General features: G+C 37.0%; 1 pseudogene; it reads left to right on the top strand.

Annotated features, from left to right (window-relative positions):
• The first annotated feature begins 609 nt into the window (after positions 1-609).
• On the top strand, positions 610-22,339 carry LOC107786391 (protein PHLOEM PROTEIN 2-LIKE A10-like; annotated as a pseudogene).
• Positions 22,340-27,454: the final 5,115 nt, after the last annotated feature.

The following is a 27,454-nucleotide window of genomic DNA, read 5'->3' as shown; positions in this document are numbered from 1 at the left end:
TTGGCTCATACCTTCATTGAAGGGCTACATCCAGAGACAAAAAATGTGGTCGATGCTGCAATGGGAGGTTAAGTGTTGGAGAAAAGCTCTGATGAGATTTATGCATTATTAAAAAAATTCTCCAAAATTAATCATGACTGGCAAGAAGAGATGGGTAGACACACAGTTTAAAAATATGTAGGGGTCCTCGAGTTAGATTCAATTTTTGCATTATCAGTGCAAGTTGCCACATTAGCCAACCAAGTCAATAAAATGACCTTGGTTATTAATAAGCAGCAAGTTCAGCTAGTGTAGTATGTAGAGAGTGTCACACGAGCGATTTATGCCCAGTAACTCCAGAGTCTATGTTTTTGGGTAATGCAAATAGGAGCTAGACAAATCAGTATGGGAACACTTACAATCCTAACTGGAGGAACCACCCAAACTTTTCTTGGGGTGGAAATCAAGGTGCTCAGAATCAGTACAGGCCACAAGCTCCTCAAACAGCAATATAGACCACCACAAGTTGAACAACCCACGAACTCAACGAGTCATATTGAGAAGATGCAAAAGTAATTGATGACTGACCAGCAGGCCCAGTCAGCAACTATTTGAAATTTAGAGTGACAAATGGGGCAACTTGCCAGTGCCCAAAATACTCAACCAGCTGGGGCTCTTCCTAGTGATACTGAGCCTAATCCTAAGGCTCAAGTCAATGCGGTTTCCTTGAAAAATGGAAGAGTATTATAAGAATTTTCAAGGAAAAAGAATTACATGGCTAGCCTGAAGGAGAATTGGTTCCTAAGCCACTTGAGGAGACTGAGAAAGAGAGCGAAAGATCAGAGTTAGTAATTGTTACAAGGCCACCACCTCCATTTCCACAAAGACTAAAGAAGCAAAAATATGATGCTATGTACAAGAATTTCTTAGATATTTTGAGCCGAGTGCGTGTGAATTTGCCTTTGGTGGATGTTTTGTAGGAAGTGCCTAAGTATGCAAAGTATTTCAGAGATATTGTGGCAAACAAGCGAAGACATACAAAGTTTGAAACTGTTGCACTTGCTGAAGAGTGTAGTGCTAGAGTTCAGAGTAAACTTCCTCCTAAGTTGAAGGATCCTGGGAGTTTTACAATTCCTTTGTCTCTTGGGAAACAAGAAGTTGGTAGAGCCTTGTGTGATTTAGGGGCTAGTATAAATTTGATGCCATCATCTTTGTTCAAGCAACTAGGATTGAGGGTCCTTAGACCTACTACAATCACTTTAAAGTTGACAACTAGGTCACTAGTGATGCTAGAAGGAATTATTGAGGATGTGCTAGTTCGAGTGGGAAACTTTATTCTTCCTGCTGATTTTATTGTTCTTAATTACGAGGCAGATGAGGAAGTGCCCATTATTTTGGGATGACCATTCTTAGCTACTGGTGGAGAGATTATTGATGTGAGGCAGGGAAAGTTGAAGATGAGAGTTTAGGATGAGAAAATCACTTTTAATGTGTATACGGAACTTAATCTCCCTAAGCATTATGAGGATATGTGCATGATTACTATGGTGGAATCGAAGGGGGTAGAGCAAAGTCCTTATATGAGTTGTAGTGATCCATATGAGAAAACTGAGTTAGAGGAGGTGGTGTCACAAGATGAGTGAGAAAATAGCCATATATGAAAGAGGAGACCTTCCTAGAGCGTGCAAAAAGGCTAGACTTCATGGGATAAGGAAGAAGTGAAAGAGCCTAGCATGAGTAGAGTAGCAGAGTCGTGCCACGACGTTTAATCAAGCACTTTTGGGAGGCAACCCAGCGTGTATTTTATTGCTATTTTATTTTTGTAGTGTCACGTTTTGTTTTGCAGATTAGGAAAAATCTTACCCGAAATTGAAGTTGAAGAGCATGTTTGAGCTTAAGTGTGGGGTCATCCCCACCTTTAATATTGAGGATCATGTTTCTAGCTAGGCCCAAGAGGGTCTCGGGGAGTATTTCTCATCCTTGTTTTAATATTTTTCTCTATGATCCATGCATCGAGGACTATGCATAACATAAGTGGGGGGTGGGGGAACTACTTTCTGAGTTTAATTGTATAAAATATTCTCATTTTTTTAGAACCCGTAGTTAGAAATAGTTTAGTTTATAGTAGAAAATTATTGGGAAAAAAACGAAAATATAGAAAAATCAAAAAATAATTTGGAAAAAGCTCGAACTTTTCCCGACAACGGATCTCTTGCATGGCTTTTTTGACAGATTAAGGTCCGATTAAAAACACCAAAAAGATTTTCTTTTGCTTTTATTAGGATAGTTAGGTAGTAATTCCCTTGGTTTTTCTTTGGGCACCGGTTCTTTTCCAAGGGTGTAGCTTGAACCGGGTATTTTGCTTTTATCTTTTTAGGAGTAGGATAGGAAGAAAACTGAGTTGCTTTAGATACCTATGACATGTTTGGTGCTGACACATTAGGCTATGGCATGCGCTCTGTCTTCGTATTATATTTGATTTGAAATGTGATGCCTAAGTGAAATAAATAGCCTAGTTTTTGACGCCTTTTCTCAGTTGTTTGATTTGTATGTCACCTAGTGCATTATTGCTTAAAGATTTCTCAAATGTATGTGCTTGTTTGACTTGAGAGTTGAATAGAGCCGTCTTGATTAAGTCATGTGCAATGTGTGTGTAAGGATTCATGATATTTTGTGCTATCTTGTGTAGTCTAGAACTTGCCCTATGTGTTAGTTAAAGCAAAATCTATAAGTTGTGCTAGTCTAGGAGATGATGTAGGCAATTCTTTACTCGATCATAAATGTGTTTGTCACTTACGAATATATTTTTCTCGTTTTTAGCCCCTTTGAGCATGCAGACCTTTTCCTTGGCACCTACATTACAAGCCATGTCCCTAATTTTGTTCTTAACTTAAGCTTGTTGAACCTTTACCTTCGAAGTCACTTAGTCGTTAAAAGAAGTAAGGTGAGAGATTAGGAGATCGCTTTAGAGTGGAACCAGGGAAGGCCCCACAAGGTGCACTAAGTTATAAAAAGGCCACTATCCGATGAGCCTTAATATAAGGAGTGTAGAAAAAAAAAGTCAAAAAAAAAAACATAATACAATTAATGTGGATATTCAAAAAGAAAAAAATACACACCTCCTAATCTTACTATTTCGTGCTAGCGGGAGTGTAGTGTATTTTGCTTAGGAGGGTTAGTCACGATTCTTAAATGTATCCTAACCGTCCCTTATCCTACATTACAACCCCGAAAGACCTAATTGATCCTAGACTTGGCTAGTTTATATTAGTAGAAGCATATGGTACGACCACGGGATGCACATACATTTTTTTGTGAGAGTGATTGACTTTTATTCAATTGTGTAATATCCTTAAATTATGTTCAAAGTTATATTTGAATGTATGGACTATTTCTATATTCACTCTCTTGGTTGTTTGTAAGGGAACATGGTCTCATGATGGACTCGTGATATTGTTAACTTCTCTAGTTGGGTGAGTACGCGAGTTGAGGGTGCTTAGTGGTAATGAGTCGTCTCTTGAGGTAAGATAGTTATGGGTAGGTTGTTGGAATTGGTTCAATTAAATTGCTAATACTTGGGCATGTTTAAAACGGGAAGGAAGTGAATTTCGTATCTTCATGCTTGATTGCAGGTATATTTGATTTGAAATGTGCTGCCTAAGTGAAATAAATAGCCTACTCTGTGACACCTTTTCTCAGTTGTTTGACTTGTATGTCACCTAGTGAATTAATGCTTAAAATTTCTCAATTGTATGTACTTGCTTGACTTGAAAGTTGAACAAAACCGTCTTGATTGAGTCATATGCAATGTGTGTGTAAGGATTCATGATATTCTGTGTTATTCTGTGTAGTCTAGAACTTTCCATGTGTGTTAGTCAAAGCAAAATCTTTAAGTTGTGCTAGTCTAGGAGATGACATAGGCAGTTCTTTGCTCGATCATAAATGTTCTTGTCACTTACAAATAAAATTTTCCCATTGTTTGCACCTTTGAGCCTTTAGATCTTTTCCTTGACACCCACATTACAAGCCATATCCCTAATTTTGTTCTTAACTTAAGCTTGTTGAGCCTTTACCTCCGAAGGCACTTAGTCGCTAAAAGAATCAAGGTGAGAGATTGGTTGATAGCTTTTGTGCGGAACCAGGGAAGGGCCCACAAGGTGCACTAAGTTATAAAAAGGCCACTAGACGACGAACCTTAATGTAAGGAGTTTGTGTAGAAAAAAAAGTCAAAAACAAAAATACAAATAATGTGGATATTCGAAAAGAAAAAACACACACCTCCTAATCTTACTAATTCGTGCTAGCGGGGATGTAGAAGTGCTTAATTGAAAAAAGGGCTATGTTGTGTATGGTTTGTGGCAAGTGAATTGGTTGAGAAGAATATGTGCTTGATTATTAAGTATAGTATATTAAAGTGCTTAGGAGGGTTAGTCACTATTCTAAATGTATTATACCCGTGCTCTAGCCTACATTACAACCCGGAAAGACCTAATTGATCCTAGACTTGACTAGCTTAGATTAGTAGCGATATACACTACGGGCAAGCTTATGGTATGACCACGGGATGCACATGAATTTCTTTGTGAGAGTGAGTGACTTTTTTAAAATTGTTTGATGTCCTTAAATTATGTTCAAAGTTATATTTGAATATGTGGACTATTCCTTATTTGTTGGTGAGGGCACATGGTCTCATGACGGATTGATGATATGGTTAACTTCTCTTGTTGGGTGAGTGCGCGAGTTGAGAGTGCTTAGTGGTAACAAGTCGGCTCTTGAGGTAGGGTGGTTATGGGTAGGTTGTTGGAATTGGTTGAATTAAATTGCTTATACTTGGACATATTTATAATTGGACGAATGTGAATTTCATATGTTCATGCTTGATTGCCGGTAACGACCATAGTCAAAGGTAGAGTGCATGATTTGAAAAGAAATTGAATTTCTCCTCTATAGTTGATATGTAAGTGGTTGGGGTGTAGTTAATAGTTCCATTGCTCGAGGGCGAGCAAGAGTTTAAGTGTGGTGTGTTGATATTCGGCTTAAAGTATGTATATTTATATGCATATTGCCTAGCATTTTATTCATGTTTTGTGGATTTCGTATGTGTAATGTAATAATTTATTCTAATTCATGGTATTTTTATGTGTAGAAGTCACCCGGAGAAAATGTGGGACGAAAGTGCAAGATTTGAATCAAAAAGAGAACAGAAGAAAAAAGCGGCACAAATTATAGACCTGAAATTTTTGGCCAACAGCTCAGCACCAGGGCTAGTGCGACGTGCTACCCTGGACGCTGGGTAACGGGACACTCTCCTATTTCGTTCGGGACAAGGTTTTGACGGCCCTACAAACCCCCGACTCGTATAAAAAGAAGTCTAAACCTATTTTGGAGGGGGAGACGCCACTTTGAGAGGAAAGCACACACACAGAACACTCAGGAGCAAGGATTCTCAGTTTTTCTTCATCTTTCTCAGTATTTTCAACTATTCAAACACTTGTAAAAAATTTTAACTTTATCATGAGTGGCTAAAACCCATAAGTTCTAGGGTTGTGATTTAGCCATAATATTGTTGTTCGATGTTGATTTTACCTTGATTATAGTTCGCTAATATATGGTTGTTTCTTCAATTCTGTGATTAATTGCTTAATTGTCTAGCCAACAATTAGGTTCTATTTACTATCTATGCTATGCTTAGGAAAGCTACGTTTAGATTAGAGAAGAATTAAAGAAAGCATGATCTTAACTTTGAGTGGGGTGCGGATTTGCGGTTAGGATAGGAATATACCTAGTCACCATGCTTAATTAAATATCGTAATCTTAATGCATTCTTAATAGATTGATTCCATAGGAATATAGGCGCTATTCTATTTCGAGTAGGCGAGTAGTAATTCGGGAGAATGGTACAAGAGCAATTACTCAATTAATTAGTAACCATGAGCGAATTGTATGAAAGGTAGAGTTAATTAGAACGCAATAGGATTGGTAAATCGATCACAACTCTGGAATGTTATCTCTACTGAATTCTCAACAACCATTTTCTTCATGTTTAATTAGTTACTGTTACATTCATTGCTTAGTTATAATCACACTATTCAACTCTGATTAACTCGACTGAATAAAGATTTTGGTGAAATTAATAGGTAGTTAACACAAGTCTTTGTGGGTTCGATACTCTTCTTATTATTATATTACTTATACAATCACGTATACTTGCTTGTGCGTTTGGGAGCAACAGTTGTTTGGTTTGTCAAGTTATGGTGCATATAGGTTGTGTCACATGCCCTCTGTGGAAAGGAAAAGAACGGGGGTTTTGAGGCAGTTGGGAGCTTTAGTGTCAATGGCTGAAATGATATCTAATTCCGCCGAAGCTGTCTGTGTTATATCTAAGGATGTTACAGAATATTTGCAGTCTGCTTCAGAGAAAGTTCCTAATAGGAGTAGTTTAAAACAGTTATATAAAACTGCTACATTTGAGGAGTTCATGAATTTTGTTACTCGCGTTTTAGAGGCTGTAACAGTTGGGATTTTGAGGGGCTATGGATTAGAAAATAAAGTGGGGACTGGAGAGTTGGGTAGCACAATTTTTGCTGATACGGCCATGGATAGAATTGTTGGATTATATATCACAGCGGAAGAAATTATATTATCATATTCACGTGTAAATTAAATAATTAGCACATATGGAGATTATTCGAGTTACCTCTTAAAGCGTGAACAAAGCAGATTATTCTCGGTCTCCAGTTCCAGAGTAGCAAGACCACGACCTCAGAAAAATGTTCCACAGTCTTCTATTGTATTACCCAAATAATATTCGAAAAGAGAGAATTTTGGGTTGGCGAAATTCCAAGGCAAAAACGAGTACAAAAACGGCCAGCCCTATATGGAGTATATATTTTAGGTTAAATCCCATTTTCCAAAACCTGTCAAGTTTTCTTCTTCCACAAAGGAAGGGTTTCCTTTATTTTCTATTATTTAGGCACAGTAGGGACCACATAATTTAATTAACAAGGCTCCCTATTATGGAAATTAATTTCTACTGTAATAAATTATAATTTATTCTACTAAAAATTCGAAATTGCACTCCTTAGTTCAATTTCGAAATTCTTCCATAAAACCTTATTTAACTCCTCATGTTAAGATTTAGATACTAATCAGTCAAATTAAATTACTGACAATTTAATTTAGTGATTACTTCATTTAGACTTTCGCTTAAATTATTTCATGTGTCAGATACAAAATCTATCGGCCGGGTTTATACATAAAAACTTATAAGCTTTCATAAAGGAGTATCATCAATCTCAAAAGCCGAGACATGGATTCTATCAACTAATTATTACTTCGCCAATGTATATCATTATTATCCAATTTACCAAGCTTATTGAACCATGAAAGAATCTCGCCTTTTAATAAATCAAAACACTAAGTGGCATGATGTGGCAGCCAGCCCCCCCACTCAAATTAAGTGACTAACAATCTTGATTGAAAGGTGACATCTAAAGTGATGTACATATGATACTTACGTGTAAGAGATTTGGCAACATTTGGAAAATTACCTAATTCAAACATTTCAAACCAGACGCTACGCTCAATCCAACAAGTTTTCAACAAAATTTCTTACGAGAATTATTAGTACCTTAGCAACGAAAGTTTTTGCGGTTCTAAAGGAGTACGGTATAATCCTTCTCAAGAATATCACACGAATTTTTCCTACTCCATGTATGTTAAGGCTATCCCTTCTTTCTTTTGGCATGATCCAAATAATACAAATAAAACGAGCAAAATACGCAACTTCCATAAATGGCTCTATTCATAGAAATGCTAGAGATGCTTATGTTCTTGATTCCCCATGTGTCCAATTATTTTATCATCTGCTCATGGGTATCAGAAAAATACGTAGTTGATAAAGTTTATTTCATGATATTAATCAAAGACATAATGGTCTTATGACATTCCGAAAGATTTTATGACGTACTTCTCATGCATTGCATTCATTTATATATGTACATTGACCCATGACCAGATGGCATTATATACGCGTATATATGTATATGTGATATGGAAAAAGGTTACGGCGTTATATACGCACCACCACCTGATCAGCTGGTATACGTTGATGATTTGCCCACAGTGGCCGAGATGATATGATGGGATGCCCTTAGAGGCTTGATGATGTTATGAACGCATATACCTATGCATGGCATGACATTTATATGCATATACATGGCATTGTAAATATTATTTATTCACAGAGTTATTCAGATTTACATGTTGAGTCTTTTACTCCATGTTCCTCATGTCTATCATTTACTGATTTTTATTCCTTACATACTCGGTACATTATTTGTACTGACGTCCCTTTTGCTTGGGGACGCTATGTTTCATACCCGCAGGTCCTGATAGACAGGTTGAGAGTCCTCCAAGTAGGCTATCAGCTCAGCGGAAGGTGTTGGTGCGCTCCATTTGCTCCGGAGTTTCTTATGTGGTCAGTATGAATAGGACATGTACTGATTACTATGATGGGGCCCTGTCCCGACCTTTATGACATTTTTGTATTGTTAGAGGCTTGTAGATATATGTCGTGTATGTAAAAGATTGTACGGCCTTGTCGGCCTATATTTTGAGTTTATAAATAATCATGTTGGCCTATTTGGCCCGTATGTCATGTGTATATGAAGATGTAATAAGAAAGATACGTTACGTTGGTACTCAGTTGAGTAAGGTACCGGGTGCCTATCGCGGCCCATCGGTTTGGGTCGTGACAGTGGTATCATAGCAGTTCTGTCCTAGGGAGTCTACAAGTCATATCTAGTAGAGTCTTATTGATGGGTGTATTGTGAACCACACTTATAAGCAGGAGGCTACATGGCATTTAGGAATGTCACTCTTTCTTCTTACTCTAGATCGTGTGGTAGAGCTCATTTGAAGGAACTCAATTTCCTAAACTCTATCTTATTCCTAATATGACAATGCCTACGTCTAGAAAAATGGTTGGTAAGAGATTGCATATGGCTGTGAAAGAGTTGAGCCAGAGGAAATCGATTTTGCATGATGCTTATGATGGATAAATGAAAGGTCTTCAGCAGATCATGTGTGTACTAAGACGTGTAAGCCTTTTAAATAAGGAGCCTTAAGGCAGGAATATCTATCCACCCCTATAGTGAAAGGCAATGAGAGATTCAGAAGATAGATACAAGTTTCAACAAGTAAAAAAAGCAAGATGAAGAAGGGTATGAGGCACCCAGTTAATGAAACTTTTCTGTATTTACAATTCAGGCAGAGGAATATAAGCCTTTTGAGTTACCTTCAACAATAACAGTGGTATGTACAATTGGCCACACCCATCTCATTTATGCCCTATGGGGGCTAACAGAATTAGTATAAGAGAAGGCAGGATGTCAGGATCTAGTTGGGGTTAGGGTAACCCAAAATGGTGGATAGATTATTAGTGTTAGCTGACATTTCCGAAGGATATTGCAAATGTGCTAATAGTTCTCCTTATGACACACCCAGAGGATGCACTCTAAAATAGTACAGCTAGATATGAATACTACAAAGATAGGCACTGGAAGCCTTGAAAGGATAAGTATTACCTTAGTGTAGCTCCCGTCCCTAGTGGAGAAAGAATGTTAGGCAACCCAAAGAGCCAGTAGATGGAGCAAGGGGGGCTAAAAGCAAAAAAATATCTTATTCGAGTTTTGAGAATAAAGTGATAGACATAAATGTTTGGGGGAAATAAGAAGAGAGTTAATGAAGCATTATGAGTAGGATGTGATACATGGATGACAACGGTAGATTAAAAAAAATGATGATAGTATTAAAGAGTCTATAGTCAAGTGAAGGAAAGGACGAGAGGTGACAGGCCTTGAGACAACAAAAGAGTATAGGCCATAAAGTCATATCCTCATTTCGAGAAATAAGTTTGTGACTCCAACGCGACTATCAGAAGGAAAAGTTAGACCCCGGAATAATAGAAATCAGTATGGGCTGGTGAATAAGATAAACTAAACATGAATTAGGGACTGAATGATTTGGTAATGGTCGACATTATGAGAATTTCAGATTTGCATTCTAGCGATAATAGAATGGACAACAGAAGAAGATTCATGAGAAATTCAGAGAATGGTCATTCAAGAAGATGCCTCCCTTAAGTTTAAGGGATTGTATGTGCCAGTTGCACTAAGTGTCACCCTCGCGAGTGAGGAATTTCGTTATCCTTGGTACAGAAGGATTTCCACGAGGCGAGTAAGGATCATCGATGATGTGAAAAGATGCCAAAGATGATAAGGTAAAACATCTATACGTAGATCATCGCAACACTAAATCTTAATGCTCTCCTAAAGGGGGAAAATGGAGTGAGGTGGCATTAAGTCAGAATTAAGTGGTTCTAGTAACTATGGAATGGTAAAAGAATGCGAAAAAATAAGAAAAGGATTGAGATTGCACTGATTCAAATTCTACAGATATGCTACGATTCCAAAACATTATGCAAACACGATGTCAAGGAAAGGAAGTAAGGGTTCCCACCCGAGATATTATTGATAAATAAGGAGCCAGTGCAAGACGTAAGTTAAGACAAAGGGAATAACCCAAGAGGGATTATGCAGAATACAGATATGAAAATTGACCAACGAGCAGTTAGTAGTTGATTCAGGAAGAGTCTAGTTATGGATAGACAAGAGGTCATAGACAAATCAAGAGATTATGTAAGACGTACATAGTGAACCCCAACATGGGGAATTCAGTCTCACAGATACGACATCGTGACCCTTGAGAAATATTCAGATAAGAGTTGGGGTAGTTAAAGGTACCGTATGAATGTTATGGAAATAAAAGATAGTCTCACTGGGAAGACAGTTTAAACTTCAGTTCAGGAGCAACCCTACAAGCACAAGGGCATGGAAATAAGTAACTACGGATAATTATAGGCGAGGAAGACAATCAAAAACATTCCATCAAATATGCGATGTAATAAGCTCGCAGCTTTACAAGAGTCAGAAGGTCTTCCCTAAGTACTACAACGAAAGACTAGCTGAGAAAATAAGGAAGAAGGCTTCAACCTAAGCACAGTGACCTAAAAAGGAAATGGTCATGTAAAAAAAACAGTCTCACTACAACATTGTATGCACTCCATGAGAAATTGGCACGTACCGTGGCTAAGGAATAGGAAGAAAAAATCAAAAGTAATATTCGAGATCATATGAGTTGCACGAAAATTTCGGCTTGTGTGGGAACTAAGATAAGCTAAGTATGCATGCAACAAGTGGCAAAACGACCAGGAAAAGTAATTGCTTACATTTAAAGAAAGTTAAGAAGGAACGAAAGGCATTATTCGATCAGTGATCCAGAGTGAGTTACGTTATGAATGCACTTAAGATTTTGGAGTATTATCTATGCATCATATATGTTGACAATTATACAAGCCGTAGAAGACTCCGGTATAAGTTAAAAGAAAGAATTGAGCTCAGGGTATAAACAAAGGATTGAATTGTTAGAAGATTGTATCATGGATATTCTATAGCACCCATGGAAGGCTAAAGTAATAAATAATACTAGGAGCCGCAGATCAGAAGATAGCTCAAGCCTACATGAAGGCTGATCAGAAGGAAGAGGAAACTAAAGAGTTACATCAACCAAATGAATCACGAGTCTAATTATGGGACCCAGAAAATTTTAGACATCATGATTGAGAACACTGTAGAATTATTCTTAATATCATAGGTACAAGAGAGATATTACAACAACCATATTCTACAACAGCTCTACGATAAAGCCAGTTAGAAGGGTACCAGCCTCATAAGAAGTCAGTATGAAGCTCCCGCCGTATTGTGTGTGCACCAGAGGTGCAGGTATTATAATAGAGCTTCAAGTTATGGATGTGAATTATACCTATGTGGAAGGGAGGTCATGAAGGAGATAGAAGATATGATGCGAGATTTTAAGGCAAAGGTAAACAATGTATGAAATACTCAAACGCAGAAGGTTGTGAACAGTTCATACTTTGGATAGAAGGCTTGGAGCACGGGGATTCAGTATCCAGGAATGACAGCAGCATCGTCAATAGCATGTCTTCCAGCCTATATCGAGCAGTCTAATTAAGAAAGTAAAGAGGAGTTAGGGACAATGTGATGTCTCACTTGATGTTCTAAAATAAAACAAGGAAAATCTATGGTGCAAGCAAGTTGAAGGAAGGTTGCAAGCTAAAATATGGTAAGGCGACAAGGTTTTAGGAAGACAGGAGTAAGGATAAGAAAGGGCGAGGGAGGAGGTGTCGAGAATGGATAAGTCCTCGGGATTAAGCCCATGAAAACAAGAGAGCTGGTAGTTTCTCTAAGTTATAGAAAGCTCAGTATAGCCTGAATGAACCCAAATGAGTCTAAGATTAGTAGCATTTAGAAGAAATGGAATGTTGCTCTGGTAGTAGAATGAGGGTGTAATTGTGACAGATAAAGGATGACGTTTGGGCCTTCGATTGAGTAATGATTTCATGAATTGTACAGGATTAAATACCACATAAGGTAAATCACATTGGGGTGCTATGAAATACGATTATGGAAGTATAGTATCGTATCGCCCCCAGGTGGATCAAGAAAATCACTTCAAATATTCCTCTATGCAACATAAGCCCTAGTGGCAAGGTATTACGTAAGGAGTTTCAGTTATCAGTGGTAGATTGTAGATCAATATTGAGGTGAATCAACAATGGATGGATAAAAGTTACAAAGTATGAAATGAGATTAGGTCGTTATTCTTAAGATGAACAGTAATGAGGAAGCGTTAAAGGACTTAGACTTATGCATATAAGATAAGCAACGAGAGTAAGCTAGAATTTGATAGCAGACCTCAGCAACGATAAATCGAAGTAAGAGTTAAGGTATAGTAAGACCTACCTTGATGCAGTAAAGTCATGTGGATGGATAAACAGATCTATGAAATAAGGTATAGTAATATTTGTAAGTTCAACAAAGTACCGAGCGAAGAACTTCAATATACCTATAGATACCCAGAGGGACATCTTGTCAAGCTCTATATATGTTCACAAAGTGAGGCCTAGAGATTGGCTAAAAGCTGGAGAAAAAAGGAGAGAAGAGTCGCATAGGCGCACTTACAAGGTCAGAATCGTATAGGCTGCATGAAAGAAGGTAGCAACAGTTACAAGATTAGAAGAATTCTGAACACAGGCCGTGGTGTGAGAAAGAGACCTACAAGTGGGAATACCCTGTACTTTGGATTTATTCAAAGAACAGTTGCCTAAATGGAAAAAAGAGTATAAAAGTATTTGCAAGAGCTACGGGTTATGAGAACGATAAGTGCATCAGTCAACATTCGAGGACGAATGTTCCAAAGGGGGGGATATGTTACACCCCATATTTTTGTACTTAAAAGTACGCCATAAGTAAATTGATGAAAGCTCGGAAATGAGATATGACATCCCGTATTTTATTTTTTCGTACGTTAAAGTTTTGTCGTAAGTTAATCTACGTAAGAACGGGAATGAGTTTATATTAAGATTATAAGCATTATGAAATTTCAAACACGTGATGAGTAAATTCGTAAAGGGGAGAGGGTAAGAAAATTGAAGGAAAGGAGTTTCGTCAAAGTTTGGTAATTTGGGATAAAATACGGCCCGAGCTAAAATACCAGGTATTTATGGACTAGTACCATACAAGGTACCACATGGCCATGATAGTAAGGTGTATAAGGTGTGTTAAAAGTGAGTAGTATTTTAAGTAATTTGAGATGATTCTTAATTATGTGGGTAATTGGTTGATTATTGGGTAATGGGATATTACCTAATTAATTAGGGATATATATATGATAAAGACTAAGTGGCATGATGTGGCAGCCCCCTCCCCCACCCCCCACTCAAATTAAGTGACTAACAATCTTGATTGAAAGGTGGCATCTAAAGTGATGTACATATGATACTTACGTGGAAGAGATTTGGCAACATTTGGCTTAATTGGACTTAAAATAACCAAGATGCTACACTCAATCAGCAAGACTTAAAATGGCTTCATTTCGCTTCATCTAAATCTTATAACCTTTTCCTAATTCAAACATTTCAAACCAGACGCTACGCTCAATCCAGCAAGTTTTCAACAAACTTTCTAACGAGAATTATTAGTACCTTAGCAACGAAAGTTTTTGCGGTTCTAAAGGAGTACGGTGTAATCCTTCTCAAGAATATCACACGAATTTTTCCTATTCCAGGTATGTTAAGGCTATCCCTTCTTTCTTTTGGCATGATCCAAATGATACAAATGAAACGAGAAAAATACGCAACTTTCATAAATGACTCTATTCATAGAAATGCTAGAGATGCTTAAGTTCTTGATTCCCCATGTGTCCAATTATTTTATCATATGCTCATGGGTCTTAGAAAAATACATAGTTGATAAAGTTTATTTTATGATATTAATCAAAGACATAATGGTCTTATGATATTCCGAAAGATTTTATTGATGTACTTCTCATGCATTGCACTCATTTATACATGTACATTGACCCATGACCAGATGGCGTTATATACGTGTATATATGTATATCTATGTATATGGGATATGAAAAAAGGTTACGGCGTTATATACGCACCACCACCTGATCAGCTGGTATACGTTGATGATTTGCCCACAGTGGCCAAGATGATATGATGGGATGCCCTTAAAGGCTTGATGATGTTATGAACGCATATACCTATGCATGGTATGACATTATACGCATATGCATGGCATTGTAAATATTATTTATTCACAGAGTTATTCAGATTTACATGTTGAGTCTTTTACTCCATGTTCCTCATGTCTATCATTTACTGATTTTTATTCCTTATATACTCGGTACATTATTTGTACTAACGCCCCTTTTGCCTGGGGACTCTGCGTTTTATGCCCGTAGGTCCTGATAGACAGGTTGAGAGTTCTCCAAGTAGGCTATCAGCTCAGCGGAAGGTGTTGGTGCGCTCCATTTGCTCCGGAGTGGCTTATGTGGTCAGTATGAGTAGGACATGTACTGATTACTATGGCGGGGCCCTGTCCCGACCTTTATGATATTTTTGTACTCTTAGAGGCTTGTAGACATACGCCGTGTACGTGAAAGATTGTACGGCCTTGTCGGCCTATGTTTTGAGTATATAAATGATCATGTTGGCCGATTAGGCCCGTATGTCATATGTATATGATGATGTAATAAGAAAGATATGTTACGTTGGTACTCGGATGAGTAAGGTACTGGGTGCCCGTCGCGGCCCATCAGTTTGGGTTGTGACAACAAGCTCTTAGTAAACGGGTCTGCCAAGTTGTTCTCTGACGCAATCTTAGTGACTACTACATCCCCTCTTTGCACTATCTCATGAATTAAATGATATTTACGCTCAATGTGCTTTGCTCTTTTATGGCTTCGTGGCTCCTTCGAATTTGCAACCGCACCAGTATTATCATAATAAAGTGTTATTGGTGCTTGAATCGAGGGAACTACACCCAACTCTCTTAAGAAGTTCCCGAGCCAAACCGCCTCCTTGACTGCCTCAGAGGCAGCCACATATTCAGCTTCCATAGTGGAATTAGCAACACAAGTTTGCTTGATGCTTCTCCAACTTATGGCTCCACCTCCCAGAGTAAACACATTTCCTGAGGTAGACTTTCTAGAATCTCTATCTGATTGGAAATCTGAATTAGTATACCCAATAGGCACAAGGTCATCTGAATGGTAGACTAGCATATAATCCCTAGTCCTTTTCAGGTACTTGATTATATGCTTAACCGCTGTCCAATGCTCTCTCCCAAGAATAGACAAAAATCTATTAACAACGCCTATGGCAAAGCAGATGTAAGGTCTAGTACATAACATGGCATACATCAGACTCCCCACAGCAGATGCATAGGGGACCGCCTTCATCTTTTCTATATCTTCGTCAGTTTTAGGAGACTGATCTTTAGATAGAGAAATTCCATGCCTGAAAGGGAGAAATCCTTTCTTGGAATCATGCATGCTAAACTTGGAGAGTATTGTATCAATATAAAGAGCCTGGGATAAGCCTAATATCTTTGTTTTGCGATCTAGCAAGAGCTTGATCCCAAGGATATGAGCTGCTTCTCCCAAATCTTTCATATCAAAGTGCGTGGACAACCACTGCTTAACTGAACCCAACATGCCCACATTATTTTCTATGAGCAATATGTCATCTACATATAAGATTAAAAATTCCACTTTGTCCTTATCCCACTTCTTGTATACATAAGACTCGTTAAGACATTGATCAAAACCAAAAGTTTTAATCGCCTTGTCAAAATAAGTGTTCCATGCCCTAAATGTTTATTTCAGTCCATAAATGGACCTTTTAAGCTTACACAACATCTGTTCCTTGCCACTTTCCACGAAACTGTCTGGTTGCATCATATAGATGCACTCATCAAGACTTCCATTAAGGAAAGTTGTCTTGACATCCATTTGCCAAATCTCATAATCATAATGAGTAACAATGGATAAGAAAATCCTAATAGACTTAAGCATGGCTACCTGCGAGAAGGTTTCCTCATAATCGATCCCTTCTTTCTGAGTAAACCCTTTCGCTACAAGCCTTGCTCTAAAAGTTTACATTTTTCCGTCTACACCTATTTTTTTCTTATAGATCCACTTGCATCCAATGGGTTTAACCCTATCGGGTGGTCCTACAAGATCCCAGACTTGATTAGAGTACATAGACCCCGTCTCTGATTTCATAGCAACAACCCACGTATCAGCATCTTTATCATGTAGTGCTTGGTCGTAATTGACAGGTTCGAAAGTTGGCTCTTCAGGGATTCTATCTTATGATTCTCCCAAGAGTGTATAACGAAATGGCTATCTTATTTCTCTCCCACTATGACTACGCACTACACCAGTTGTAACTACACCATTATGATCTTGTGGTTGAACCACATCATTATTAGGAACCCGAGTCTCCATGCTATCCACAGGGATATCAATGACTTCATCCTGTTGTGCAGCTTGCTCAACATAACTCCCACTAATTTGTGGTAGTATGGCTTTGGGCACTTGTTCATGCGGAATATCAAGTCTATTGACATTTCTCCCACTACTAAAATGCAATAGCAGGTCAAAATCGACTTCCGGGGTTTGCATCTGGTCGTTTTGTTTTTCAGATGACTGAGTTTCCATTCCTTTGCTAAGTTCCTGTAAAACAAGTTTACTTCTAGGAACATGGTTCATAAAATAGTCTTCTTCAAGAAACTTGGCATTAGTGCTAATAATTACCTTTCTTTCTTTAGGATAATAGAATAAACCACCTTTCGCCCCTTTTGGATAACCCACAAACACACATATATCCGTTCTCGCCTCCAATTTATCTGTTTTCCCTTTAAGCACATGTGCCGGACAATCCCAAACTCGAATATACCGCAAACTAGGCTTGTGCCCAGTCCACAATTCTGTAGGGGTCAAAGGTACTGACTTAAAACGAACTAAATTCAGAACGTAATTTGTTATTTCTAAGGCATGTCCCCAAAAGGACGAAGGAAAACTAGAATAACTCATCATTGATCTAACCATTTCCATAAGAGTCATATTTCTTATTTTAGCTACACCATTTTGTTGTGGTGTACCAGGTGCAGATAATTGAGAGGTAATTCCACATTCTAATAAGTAACTAATAAATTTTGCAGAGAGATACTCCCCACCATGATTAGATCGTAGTGTCTTGATACATTTATTATGTCGCTTTTCAGTTTCTGTCTTAAATTCTTTAAACTTTTTCAAAATATCCAGACTTTTGACGTAATAAATAAATATATCCATACTTTGAGTAATTATCTGTGAAAGTCATAAAATATTAAAAATCGCCCCTTGCTTGGACATTCATTGGACCACACAAATCAGAATGAATTAACTCTAATTTATCACTTGCTTGATTTCCTTTTGAGGGAAAATTTCGTTTTGTCATTTTTTCTTCTAAACAAGATTCACAAGTTAGTAGTGCCTCCACTTTTAATGAACTTAAAGGTCCATCCTTAACCAACCTTGAAATACGGTTTAGATTTATATGACCCAAACGCAAGTACCATAAATATGTTTCAATTAATTCAGAAGAGCGTTTTCTCTTATTTGGTAAATCATTATAATTCAGTTCTTTAGGTTGTAACAGTTTAGGAATAGAACCAATAATAAAAAGACCATTAATCAATGTAGGCGAAGAGAGATAACGTTTATTGTGACTAATAACATATTTATCAATATAATAAAAATTAATGTCATAACCATCTCTCATAGCGCTAGAAACCAAAATTAAATTCCTTCTAACGGAAGGTACATATAATGTGTCCTTTAAAGCTAATAAATACTCTATTAGTACCAAACAAAATACTAATATTTCCTAATGCTAAAGTTGGGGCTGCCGAACCATCTACTTGATAAACATTGATTTCTCCTCTACTTAGCCGCCACATTACTTGAAACCCCTGCAAATAAGTGCAGACATGATTAGTGGCTCCTGAATCTACACACCATGACATGGTAGAAACAACCGCTAAAAGAGTTTCAATGACAAGTAGATGTAAATCACCTGGTTTATTATTCAGCTTGACCAGATAAGCCGGACATTTCTTCTTAAGATGTCTAGGCTTCTTGCAGTGATAACACTTGCCCTTATGCTTTTTCACGCCAGCAGTTGCGCTTGCAACAGAGGGTTTTTGAGCCTTTATCTTCTTCTGCCTACCTCTCGGCTTTGAAGAAGAACCTACCTTAAAATTCAATGCCACAAGAGTAGCTTATTGCTTGATAATAGTCTCTGCCAACTGTAGCTCATTCAGCAATTTTGCAAGTGACAAATCCATTTTGTTCATATTATAATTCAGGCAAAACTGCTGAAAACTGTCAGGTAGAGTCTGCAGGATCATCTCAATCTGCGTGTCCTTATCAATGTTAGTTCTAAGGACCTCCAGTTCATTCAGAAGACTCAGCATCTTAAAAACATGATCCTTAACTGATGAACCTTCAACCATTTTGGTATTCAGAAGAGCTTTCATGGCAGTCTGCTTAGCCGCACAATTCTGATCTCCAAACTTCTCTGTGAGATTTTCCAGAATGTCATAAGCTGACTCCATAGACTGATGCTAATGTTGCAGAACAATGAAACATAGATGTCAGAATGTAACACCGCGCCATCTCATCAGCCTTAACCCATTTTTGGTAAACTTTCTGTTCATTATCCGTAGCATCATCTCCGAGTTTTTCTGGACACACCTCATCGAGCATAAATTTGTACTCTTCAGCAATTAGGACAATATCTAAGTTTCATTTCCAACCAACATAATTCGGACCCTCAAGTTTGTTTTGAGTAAGAATAGTAGCAAGGGGATTGAAAGCAGTCATGGTTAATCTGAGAAACAATTAAATAAATAGATCAAAATCAGTCATGTTTTATTGAATATTAAAATTCAAAACACACTACATATATATAATCCATGCACCTTGAACAACAAGTTTCGATGGAAAAAGAGCTATTCTCGCAATATACATATGTAATGACAGATTATTCACTCCATGAATTTAAACAGACCTTACTCAGATGGAGAGTAAATTGTTAATTTAAGTCAAGTGAATCAACATTCAATATACTAGTCCCATTGAACCAACATGCATACTCAGATGGAGAGTAAATACAAGTAATCAACAACTAGTATTACCTAGTGATTATCTATAATGAGTTTATCCAATATGGAAGAAGACCTACGTCAACGTGTGTCATTATATCACCAGAATTTAACCCTGGAGTCCATAGGAAACGATCCCTACCACCACTGGATTAAAAATAACTTTAAAACAAATTGAAACAATTCCAGAAAATTAGAAAAACGCCCAAAACACCATCTAAACGACCCCGAAAGCCCGAAAACGGCTTACATTAGGAGCGAAGTTGATGAGTATTGATCAATGGGCCATTTCTCATGGACCTGCCAAATTTCAGGTCAATCGGAGTCCGTCAACATATTGACCTCCGATTTTCTAACCAATTCGAATAAATAGTGGCTTTTGCGTTTTCCTCGGATTAACGAAATTTTCAGATTATTCTAATCAAATATCATCAACAATAAGCAGATATTACATGATTTTTAAAATAATCAAATTCTCGGAACAAATATTCATGCTCAAAACAGTGTAGTTTTACAGAAAAAAAAATCTTTGCATGTAATTCAAAACTTGTATATTAACATGATGTTCCTTTTCATGTTCATCCTAATTATCTAATTAGACGTGAGTAGGCTCTAATACCAAGTTGGATTATATATCACAACGGAAGTAATTACAGTATCATATTCATGTGTAAATTAAATTAGCACATACGGAGATTATTCGAGTTACCTCTTGAAGCGTGAACAAAGCAGATTAATCTGTCTCCAGTTCCATAGTAGCAAGACCACGACCTCAGCAAAACATTCCACAGTCTTCTACTGTGTTACCCAAATAATATTCGGAAAGAGAGAATTTCGGATGGGCGAAATTCCAAGGCAAAAACGAGTACAAAAACGGCCAGCCCTATATTAAATATATATTTTAGGTTAAAACCCCTTTTTCAAAACCTGTCAGGTTTTCTTCTTCCACAAAAGAAAGGGTTTCCTTTATTTTCTATTATTTAGGCATAGTAGGGGCCAAAAAATTTAATTAACAAGGCTCCCTATTATGGAATTAATTTCGAAATTCAAAATTAATTTCTACCATAATAAATTAAAAATTATTCCACTAAAAATTCGTAATTGCACTCCTTAGTTCAATTTCGAAATTCTTCCATAAAACCTTATTTAACTCCTCATGTTAAGATTCAGATACTAATCAATCAAATTAAATTATTGACAATTTAATTTATTAATTACTTCCTTTAGACTTTCGCTTAACTTATTTCATGTGTCGGATACAAAATTCACCAGTTGGGTTTACACATTAAAAACTTATAAGCTTTCATAAAGGAGTATCATCAATCTCAAAAGCCGAGACATGGATTCTACAACTAATTATTACTTCGCCAATGTATATTATTATTGTCCAATTTACTAGGATTATTGGCCCACGAAAGAATCTCGTATTTTAGTAAATCAAAACAATAAATGACATACACAACTAATAATAATTATATCGAGATTAAGAGTATAAGTACATTGAATGGACTAGAGAAATTATTTTATTAAGTCAGTATAAAATATTTATCTCTACTTGATCCGTTCAATACATATAAAATGTACTAGCACAAGAAGTCGGAACTAAATCATTCTCATAATCAAGATAAATTATATTAAATCTTGTGCTACAACCATTTCGATGGTTTGTCAAATTTCATATTGTGAATATAAACTTTATGACTTATAATAACCGATGATTTAATCTTCCGTGTATAAGCTAAATTTCATACACTAAATCATCTATTATATAATCAAATGACACACAGACAAACACATGATCTATTTAAAATAAAACTTTATTGAATTGAATAAATAAATAAACTATTATTCCATAAAGAATATTATAACAACAGCATGGTTTATAGTATATCCTAACAAGAATGACGAGTAAAGCTGGGAATGGGTTCGTTTCAGTTGGTGTTGATAGCTTTGCGAGGAATCTGCTTATAGGATTCTACTCAAAGAGCCATTCACGGAAGGAGTTGAATGTGGATGACCATTATTGGAAATCAAATTCATCGAATGCGCCAAGATGGATGGATGTGGTTTGTGATGATATGTGTATAAGTAATGATAGGTGTTTGTATCCAGACATTTGTGAGCACTGCAGTTGCTGTTTATCTTGATAAAACAGTGGACATAAACTTCTACGATGAGATATTTTCTGGGTTAACCAATCCTAAACATCAAGCTAAAATGAGAGACATTCTAGTTTCCCTTTGTAATGGGGCAGTGGAAACATTTGTGAAGACATCTCATCAAGCTATGGCAGCTTCCAAATCAATTTCTGCTTGTTCAATTGTTGATGAAGTGAGTAATCAATTCAGAGAAATCACAAGGCATTTGAGAAAGTGACTTCAAAAAGATTAGAAGATATGAGTCAACCCGTTGATTTACAGAGCAATGGATGGCTCTCATGTGTGTCGTCGACTTTAGCAGTGCCACACAATAGGAGATTTGTGCTCTATGTGACTGGCAGGGTGATATTTGAAACTGCTAAATCCCTCGTGGAGTTCTTTATGTGGCAGCTGTCAGAGAGCTTGAAAAGAAATGCAAGTGTCATTCACCAAGAATTTGTGGAGAGAGGGCCGGATGTCGTAACTTTTGTTGGTGCTAAATCTTCTGTTATTCTTACAATATGCCTTGCATTGTTTTTACATATTCTTGGTTGTACCCACGTGTTATGGCCTGCATAAGTTTATTGATCCCTTTTATGCTAGTGTATTAGTTCGGGTGGACAAATGGGTTATTTGGGCTGTATTTGGGCCCCGGCGGGGCTGACATTGTCGAACCCTGCCCAAAGTTTACTTAGATTAAAATGGGTTAGATCAAGATAGGCTAAACAGTAGGTTGCAACCCAACCCGCCCAAATTGATCCAACTTTTTGCAATATTCTCAACTTTAATTTTAAACAAGCATACATAAAAATTATCTTATGTTTTGGAACAAATGTCAATTCATGTCAAATGATTTCTTTCCTCAATTTGAATTTAGAATTCTATTTGATAGTTCTTCATCTTATAATACTAACAAAGATAAGAATAATAAAAAAGTAGTAAAAAAAGTATTTTTTTTTTATAAAATGAGTACTTTCTTTTCTTGTTGTAGAAAAAGTATTTTCTTTTAATATTATAGATAAAGTGTCGTGCCTAATAATTTCTACAAAATGAATGTTTTCTTTGTATGATATAGAAAAAGTATTTTCTTTTATTTCAATAAAATAAGTACTTTTTTTTCATGATGTATAAAAAGTATTGTCTTTTTTTCACAAAATGAGTTCTTCCTTTTCATGTTGTAGAAAAAGTATCGGAGAAGGGCCAAAACTGCCCCTAGACTATTTGATTTGGTGCAAAAATAACTTCGTCCACCTATTGAGCTAAAAATGCCCTTACCGTTATCTTAGTTGCTCAATTATGCCCTTATTACTAACGGACTTATTTGGAAAAAAATAATTAATATCCACGTTTTACCGTCCATTGGTCTAAATATAAATCCTTACCAAAATTTAAAAAGAAACCCATAACCTACGTTTTCATCGGACCTGCCCCAAAAACGGACCCGCCTCGCTGCAAACTCCCTCTTTCTTCTCCGATCTCCATGAAATCGAATTAGAGGAGGAGATAATGAATTATTTTCTCAGACCCATGTCATACCCATTTGATTTCCTTAATGAATCTACTTTCATTTACTGAATTACTTCCAAAGTTAAAATTCGAAATTTTATTCCCATACTCGTTTCATTTTATTCCCAAAATCAACATTTTCTTGTTTAAATTGTTACTTTTCTTCTTTTTATGGTGACAAAAATTCTCCCATTCGCAGAACTTAATTAAAAGATGAAGAAGAATAAGTTACATTGTCTTTTACGAACAAAAGATTTGGATTACGTGATTAAAATCAATGCGGCCAATCAAAACCTAGGTTATGGTGGTTTTTTTTTATAGTTTAGTAGAGATTTATATTTAGTCAATGGGAAGGTGACACGTGGATATTAATTAATTCTTTTTCAGATAAGTTTGTTAGTAATAAGCGCATTATTGAGCCACTAAAATAACGGAAGGGACATTTTTGGCTCAATAGGTGGACAAAGGGCAATTTTCTTTTCATTAGTTTCATTAGGCTTGAATTGGGGTGCGATTCGTTATTTTGATGTTGTTTGATGTGATTTGAGGCATCGAGTAAGTGTGTAAAGTATTTTAGGACTTGTTGGTATGTTTGGATGGGGTCCTAGGTGCTTCGAGTGTGATTCGGATTTAAATCGGATTCATATTTGGACTTGAGGAATGGCTAAAGGTTTCAGTTCTGGTGTAATCGCACCTGCGAGGGATTTGCCGCAGGTGCAACGCCGCAGAAGCAACCTGGTGGTCACAGAAGCGAGATTGGCTGGGGTTGGGGAGGAGCGCAGGTGCGGGGATGTTCCGCATCTGCGAGCCCGAAGATACGAAGAAGGGAACGCAGAAGCGGAGAAGGTTGGGCAAGGCTGTGTGAGCGCAGATACGCAGGATGAGCCGCAGATGTGGATGCGCAGGTGCGGAGTTGGATGGGTTTGGGGAGCTCGCAAGTGTGGTAGGACTTCCGCAGAAGCGGACTCATAGATGCAAGGGTGTGTTCCAAAAGTGAAAAGCTAGAGGTTGATAAGGGATTACAGATGCGCCTCTTGGACCGCACCAGCGGAACCGCAAATGCAGTTAAGTGAGTCGCAGGTGCGAGAATCACTGGGAAGAAGGTTAAAACGAGGGTTTGAGCCATTATTCTCATTTTGAACTTGTGGAGCTCGGTTAAAGGCAATTTTTGAGAGGGTTTTTGCTACAATTGAAGAGGTAAGTGAAGCTTAATCACTTTTGATGTTAAATAATGATTACCCATTGATTATTACACCTAGTTTATGTGAATTGAAATTTGAGGATTTTAGACCATGTGGTTGGAGAGTGAGATTTGGTGATCGATTTGTGGATGGAATTGGATGCAATTAGTATGGTTGGATTCGTAATAGAATGGGTATTCGGAATTTGTGAATTTTGTTGGGGTAAGGGCTTGTTGGAGTATTGAGTTATATGTTTTTAGGTAAGTAACAATTCTAAACTTGGAATTGAGAGTAATTATCCCTGAGAACCATGTTATTTGTGACGTGTTGGGGTGACGCACATGCTAGATGATTGGCGTGTGGGAGTGCACCTAAGTAATCTTGATCCGGGTTGATTTTTGTACTATGTTGCTATAATGTCCTGTTTTATCCGTGCTTTTCCTACTTGTTAGATTATATGAGCCATGATAATGTTAGAAATCATATTAGGCTATGTGGTTATTTGACTGAGACCTGATGAGGCTATTTCTATTATTTTGGGTTATCTGATTTACCTTTAATTTTACACTCAGTCATGATTCTTTATTTGCATGTCATATATCAGTCGTTGTTCATCATTCATTGTTATGTTATCATTGTTGTTCTATATGTGGTTCTGTTGGGCTGAGTAATATGAGATTGTGAGCCCTTGTGACTTGAGAAGTTGATGACTGAGGTGGGCCTTAGAGCCATGTTGAGAGTGTTATTGTGGATCGAGTTGCACGCCACAGCATGCAATATTGGTTTTACTATTATTATTATTATTATTATTATTATTATTATTATTATTATTATTATTATTATTATTATTATTATTATGTTGATTGGAGTTGCATGCTGCAGCATGGCATATAGGCTTTATATTAGCGCTTAGGTAGGATCTGCCCCTCCGGAGTCTGACATACCAGTAGTAAGAGCAGGCACAGTGATATATAGTTTACATTTATCCTCCGTTTCACTTTTCGTTTAAATCCGTCCCTACCGTTAGCAAAGTAAACAAAAATACCCTCAACCCTAACGGTTGTCCACTGTGGCAACCCAGTCACTCAAAGTTATACAAGTGTCATTTCCTTATTGGACACGTTTTAAAGCTTCTTTTCTTAATAATTTCTCTTATTTTGAAATGCATTTTTATTGGTGGGTCCCTCTTCCTATTTATTTTTTTCTCCGTTCTCTTTCTTTTTCGTCTCTCTTCACACAGAGTCCTTTAATCAATGCATCGGCAAGGTGAATGGAAATTATTTTTCTGGAAACTACATATGATTTTAACTTTGGAAGATTATCTCTTCTTTTATGTATGAATCCCTTACTTTTCTTTTTCTTTTCATGAAGTAAGTAGAATTAATGAGATTTTTAGAGGCTTAAAGAGCCAATACAACAAACATGCTTTAAGTTTCCAATTCTTGCTACCACCAGTGCCTGCCCATTCTCCTCAGCAGTTACAAATTTCTTTGTATTTAATTCACTTTTTATAAGCTGCCAATTTTCAACTTGAATATTTCTTTGAATTCACCCTTTTATAATGCATTAAATCTTTTTGATATTTTCACTGCTCATCAGTTTGTGGACGGTGGAGTGAACAATATATATTGCTATGGAAGAAGTTGCAAACGTATCTGTGGAAGAACAAAAGGCTCTGCTTAAGAAGGATTACACTAAGCTAGCAACCTTCATGAATGATAATTTTGATCTAAGAAAGTAAAATATTTGTGGGAGGTGGGAAGGTAAAATAGACCCACCACCAACACTGCCCGGTGGTGGCGCGTTTTGGGTTTGTCTGAGGAGCTGAGACAAAAAAGAAAGAGAAAGAAAAATAAATGGGAAATGAGACCCACTAATAAAAATGTATTTCAAAATAAGAGAAATTTTTAAGAAAAGAAGCTTTAAAACATGTCCAATAAGGAAATGACACGTTTATAATTTTGAGGCATTGGGTTGCCACGGTGGACAACCGTTAGGGTTGAGGGTATTTTTGTTTACTTTGCTAACAGTAGGGATGGATTTGAACGAAAAGTGAAACGGAGGATAAATATAAACTATATACGAAAATAGAAGGACACATCTAGCCTTTTTCCCTATATATACACACACACGCTTTGGTGAAGGGCATTGATGTAGGTACTCGTATAGTGCTGAGTGCTTGGATGTGTGTTGATGAGATGGGCATTTGAGACAGATAATTTGAGTATGTTAAGAGTGAGAGCATCTGGGGATATCAGTGTAAAATTATTCATTTGACATGCATACTTGACATGTAGGCATTGAGAAGTATCATTCCTCATGCTATCTATAACTGACATGTTCTTATCAGTATTGGGCTTTAATTGTTATACTTGAAAGCATTCGTAAATTTATGTAATATGAACGAGCTGATTAGGATAATTCCTGCGAGCTATTGCTATTGTCATCATTATATTAGTGTTGTCGTTTATATTGGTTTCTGACTGTCTACTTCTGAGCTCGTTACTACTATCAGCCTAAGGTTAGTTCTATTTCTTATTGAGTATATGAGTCGGTTGTACTCATACTACACTTTGCACTTCGTGTGCCGATCCAGGTACATCTGGACATGGTTATTGCTTGATCTGTGTCGGTACTAGTATTTGGAAACTTCGAGGTAGCTGCTTTGACGTCCGCAGACCTTGACTCTCTTTCCATTATTTTCCTTTATTACTGCTCTATTGTCCAGACAATTGTACTAAGTATTTGGTTTATATTTTCATACTCAGTAGTGCTCATATACTCGTTGACACCATATTTTGAGGATGATTGTATCAGTATTGTTACTTTTTTCATTAATTAATTATGATATTTTCAATGTTAAAGTTTATTAAACCGTGTTTACCTAGATGCATAGTGTTATGTGGCTATTAGTTTCCCTAGCAAGTAGTGTTAGGCGCCAAATCGCGGCTCTGATGGGAGTTGGGTCGTGAGAAGCTAGTATCAGAGCACTAGGTTGCTTAGGTCC

The sequence above is a fragment of the Nicotiana tabacum genome, chromosome 9 (assembly GCF_000715075.1).
Source record: "Nicotiana tabacum cultivar K326 chromosome 9, ASM71507v2, whole genome shotgun sequence".
In the NCBI taxonomy this organism is placed as follows: domain Eukaryota; kingdom Viridiplantae; phylum Streptophyta; class Magnoliopsida; order Solanales; family Solanaceae; genus Nicotiana; species Nicotiana tabacum.
This window is presented reverse-complemented; position numbering and strand designations above follow the sequence as displayed.